This window comes from Symphodus melops (assembly GCF_947650265.1).
Source record: "Symphodus melops genome assembly, chromosome: 4".
Classification (NCBI taxonomy): Eukaryota; Metazoa; Chordata; class Actinopteri; order Labriformes; family Labridae; genus Symphodus; species Symphodus melops.
This window is the reverse complement of record NC_136694.1, coordinates 30,899,491-30,904,669: the sequence shown is the minus strand read 5'-3', so window position 1 is coordinate 30,904,669 and position 5,179 is coordinate 30,899,491. Positions and strand designations below refer to the sequence as shown.

At 44.1% G+C, this 5,179-nt stretch overlaps 1 protein-coding gene across 2 annotated transcripts in view; it reads right to left on the bottom strand.

Annotated features, from left to right (window-relative positions):
* Positions 1–685: 685 nt before the first annotated feature.
* Positions 686–5,179, bottom strand: part of apobec2a (apolipoprotein B mRNA editing enzyme, catalytic polypeptide-like 2a) — a 15,296-nt gene continuing 10,802 nt past the window's right edge. Inside the window, exon 4 of one of the 2 annotated variants that reach the window (XM_079341763.1) lies at positions 686–996. The gene's annotated coding sequence lies outside the window, so the exon portion shown is untranslated. The remainder of the gene's footprint in view (positions 997–5,179) is intronic. The other variant, XM_079341765.1, reaches the window with a different exon arrangement.

The following is a 5,179-nucleotide window of genomic DNA, read 5'->3' as shown; positions in this document are numbered from 1 at the left end:
CTTAATGGGCTTCTGGCCTGGAAGGGGGTCCATAGCAGCCGGCCAACCTCAGCAACAATTCCGAGGACCCTACAAGACCTAAGAGCTCAGGGAAAGATGTGGGGAGTAAGTAAGTTTTATCGATGGCAACATGCAGTCATATAATGTGAATGCACAATGAGAGAGAAAAAGGGAGCAATAGGAGCTGTCACCTGTGTCCTGGTGGTCCCACCTGTGTCCTGGTGGTCTCAGCTGTGTCCTGGTGGTCTCACCTGTGTCCTGGTGGTCTCAGCTGTGTCCTGGTGGTCTCACCTGTGTCCTGGTGGTCTCACCTGTGTCCTGGTGGTCTCAGCTGTGTCCTGGTAGTCCCACCTGTGTCCTGGTAGTCCCACCTGTGTCCTGGTGGTCCCACCTGTGTCTTGGTGGTCTCAGTTGTGTCTTGGTAGTCCCACCTGTGTCTTGGTAGTCCCACCTGTGTCCTGGTGGTCTCAGCTGTGTCCTGGTGGTCTCACCTGTGTTTGATCAATCTTGTGTCTTTAGAGTGTGAGAGTTATAGTGTGTCCTCCTTTAGATGTCTGTTCATATGAATATGTAGAACTTGAAGTATTACACAAACTAAAAGACGAAACCAGAGTCTGTTTCGTTGATCAAAAAGGTTTCAGAAATCACCTGCCGCAGCCTTCTATGGAGGACAGAGGAGACAGGAGACAGGAGAGATGAGGATTTTATTTTCCTTTTTGTTTATTTGTTAGTAAAAAGAAAAGAGTGTGACGATCTACTACTGGATCGGACCCAAAAGCATAACTCTCAAGCCATGTTCAAGCAAGTGTCCAATTTAATAAACAATTAAGTGACAGTGAGGGGGAGGGGGTGATGCATCCAGGGATCCCAATGGTGAGGTGAACACTCGGTCCGAGTGTGATGCGAGTCTCCAATCCCGTGGTGAAGTTCCTCCTGAGAATATCAGCAGGCAGTGAGCAGATAGTGAAGAACACACACGAATCCAAAAACGACGATCTGATGTGGGGAAGCACAGAGGGGTTTGTACCCAGCTTAACCAAGCTAGATGAAAAAATACAAAAAGGCCGTGATCCACAAAACACTACTACCACACTGGTAGACGCAACGATCTGGCACCGAGGCAGAGGAATCCCAGGTTTAAGTACAGCCAGGGTTGATGAGAAGATTAGGTACACCTGGTGCAGCCAGCACCCAGGTAGCCACGCCTACAGCCACACACACAGACTAACAGGGGAAAGAAACATGAGGATCACAGGCAGGGAATACAAACAACACAACGGGGAAGGAGGGACCTGCCATGATGGGATCATGACAAAGAGGATGTTATTTGTTGCCACACATAACAGTAAAAGCCCAGACACACCAAAGAGACGCCAGCCTGTCAGTGAGCGGTCGTTGCCCTGGTCTTTGGGTGTGTCCAGCACCATCGCTACCTGTTGTAGCATCAGCAGTTGCCACTGTGATTGGTGAGAGAAATCTATCTGATTGGCTGTTTAGATAAGTGAATCTATGTAAAGGAAAAAAACAGGCTGACAACGCCAGTGTCATTTTCAAGTTTTTATCATGCACAATCATACATGAGAAGTATGCTACCTATAAGGAGCGGTGAGCGACAGGGGTGAGAAAATGTTATTCTCGTATCATACCAACGATTTGCTTGCGTTCTTTTTTGTCATCTTGCGGTTTCACTTTTTTGGAATGAAGTTTACAGATTTCTGCCACCTGCTGGCACATAGAGTTATTTCCTCTGACACATGTGCTGGATAGCAGTCGAAATCAGAGAGAGAGAGGGAGTGACGTGCAGGCCAGAGTCGAACCTGGGCCACCCGCGTTGAGCACTATAGCTTCCATACATGGGGACATGCGCACTAACCACTGCACCACCAAGCGCCCCCCTAATGAAGCTTTTTTGACCAAGACAAAAGACGGCGTGCACTGACGACACATTCAGCCTTCTTCACTACAAGTTCTTTGGCGTCTTCTTGGAATGTCAGGGCCTTAACTTGTCCTACAATAGGTCTTTAAAACACAACTCAATATCAGATACACAAACAAACGCAACAGTGCACAACACCAACACAGAACAATACCAACTATGACAACAAAGTCAGACAAGAGGAACAGGATCATGCATGATGTTCTCTCTGGAGAAACTCTAACCCTACTTTTCTAAAAATCGTTTGACTCCATGCAGAAATATGTTGGATAATTTAATCACTGTGTTTGAAAATGTTGAAGCAAACTTTACAAAGTGTGAAATGTCAAAATCCCAGACCTGAGTTCAGAGTAAATGACTGACAACAGTCTAAATGTTTGTCACAGAGTTGTTGACTGAAGCTGCACTTGTCAGCAGGGTTACGTGAACACAAGGGTCTTTTCCTGTCTGTGATTTCTTCATCATGAGAACAACACATGATGAAGAAACGATCTAGACTCCTGTAAAGACGGCCAGCCATCACTGTAACACAATGGAGCCTTTATGAAACAACAAGCCAGTCAAGTGTCGCTTTACCAGCTATGAACAAAAGATGGAACGATTTCATCACTGACTCTCTCGCACACACACACACACACACACACACACACACACACACACACACACACACACACAGAATCTATTATATCGCCTATTCCCAGGAAACAGTGTTTGTCATGTAACTGAAGGAGTCACACACTCGCTCAGAGGTGAAATGTTGTTGGACAACCTTTGCTGTGCAGTAGCGGGATGTTTTTATGTTTCTATGGGTCTCTGGTCCCAGCTGAGGTGGAAGAGAAAATCCTGACTTGCATGACGTCTATGGTGCTAGTTGTTTGTTGAAATCATGAACATCATAAAGTGGGATCAATGTACCCAAAGGATTTTTGAACATTAGAACCGTGTGATGACAGAGTCCTACTTATCTGATGAGGAGACAAATGTTTTGTTTTTAGAATTACTGTCAGGGCTTTTGGGGTCAAAGACCCAGGTGTTTGGATACTTGTTTGTCAGCGTCATTGATCCATGCAGAACTCTATGGATGTATGTTTTACAAAGTGAAGAGTACTTCCTGAGAACGGGTTGGGAAAATCCCTTCAGTCTGTATGCAAATCAGAAATATAACTAGGCTTAGGGGTTAGGTTACTTTGGGTTGTCCACTCAATGAGCAGCGATAAATGCATCAGGCAGCTTTTCCCTCTCAGATGGTCGTACTTTCTAGCAAACATTGATTGACACTTCAGAACACCTGGTACAGCTTCTGGGACACCATAGAGCCTTCCCCCATCATTCATAGATTCCTAAGTCAACCACATGAGCCACGCATTTCAAAAAAGTTTCCTCACTTTATTCCACCTGTGTTTTTTTATGTGGATGAATTTCTCATTCATTACTTTAATCTCGGTACAGAATTATTGAAATAAATGTGCAAATGTCGGTCAGGATGAAGGAAATCAGAAGTCAGAGAGCCACAGTGTCAGATGTCTGACAATCAGAAAAACCAGCAGATCTTTGTAGATCAATGTGAACAAGGCCCAGGTGCAGCTGATCCTGCCAATGAGCCTCCAGCCAGGGCACACCGTGCAGCTGTTGACAGGGTCATCACAATTTCATACACCCCACGGCCAAAGCAGGAGGAGCAACTTAGTGTTAAGTGTCTCACCCAAGGACATATCGGATATGTGACAGCAGAAGCTGGGGATCGAACCCAAGTATAAGCATTCACACATCTGTGTATGTAAACTCAAGAGAGCCATGTGCGATCACAGCAGCACATTAAAGTTGCAGACTCGAGGGCCAACGTACAACTGTACGAGCAGCACCTTCATACTGGTTCTTCTGTTCAACATCAAACAGCCAGCCTTTATACTGGTATATATATATATATATATATATATATATATATATATATATATATGTGTGTGTCCCTATTAACTCATGTACAGTATATGCTGTTGAATAAGTGTTGATTGTCATCATGATTTTATGTAATTTTGTTTATGTGTTCACCAACAGCCTGCCAAGGAGCTACAGATGAAAATGAGCCTCAGGCTAGAATCTAGAACATTGAGATGTTTATGTTCACTGTCCATATTTCAATAAGTAAATACAATGAAAATAATAAACAATAAAAAACAGACTCTACCACTGAGCAACAACTGCCGTTTTTGTGTGGATGGGTTTGGGTCTACAGGTTCAGCAGAGAGGTTCTTTATCTTCTCTGCAGCAACAAGAGAATCTCAAACTGATACTGACAATCTGACAGTTTAACTGATGAAGGAAACAATGCAGGACCACTCTGTAAGATGAGGGTTAGGGTAAGGGTAAGAGTTTATCTGGTTTCCACTGAGGTAATGGTTAATGTGAGAGTGAAAGATGCTCCGGTATTTAGCATGACAGAGTTAAAGTAAACTACTGTCTGTCACCACATATACTGATGGGGGGAATCTGGTTCTACTTATTTTCAGACAGAGAGTTTGGTATTTGTCTGATTGTACTGTACGTCTACCTGAGGGAGTAAAAAGCCGGGACGTGCAGTTACACACACAGCCTAACTTCTGTTACATTAACACAAAACATACTGACAGCACAGGATATCGACAGAGGTCACAGCAAGAACTAAAAAAGTAATATATATACTCAACAGGTCCTGAAATGTATTTCTGGATGTAACAAGAAAGTTATGATTCTTAAATGAGATCTACCAATCAATCAATCTTTATTTGTATCGGGTTAATCCAGGCCATCCTCGCCAACAGTCCCAAGGAACCTAAGAGAGCTCCCAGAAAAATGAGAGGTTAGTAACTTAAATATAAAGATAGAGACAAGCAGTAATAAGATATGAAAGCTGGGAGAGAGAGAGGGAGAGAGAGATAAGAGATCCTGGTGCCAGTTCCCCCGGTAGTCTAGGCCTATAGCAGCAGAACTATGAGCTGGTCCTAAGCCAGCCCTAACTATAAGATTTATCAAAAAGAAAAGTTTGAAGTCTATTCTTAAAAGTACCTAGTGTGTCTGCCTCCCGGACCCCGACTGGTAGACGATTCCAGAGACTGCAGACTCTACCTCCTGTAGTTTAGAGACTGTAGGTACCAGCAGGTCTGATAACTGCAGACTCTACCTCCTGTAGTTTAGAGACTGTAGGTACCAGCAGGTCTGATAACTGCAGACTCTACCTCCTGTAGTTTAGAGACTGGAGGCACCAGC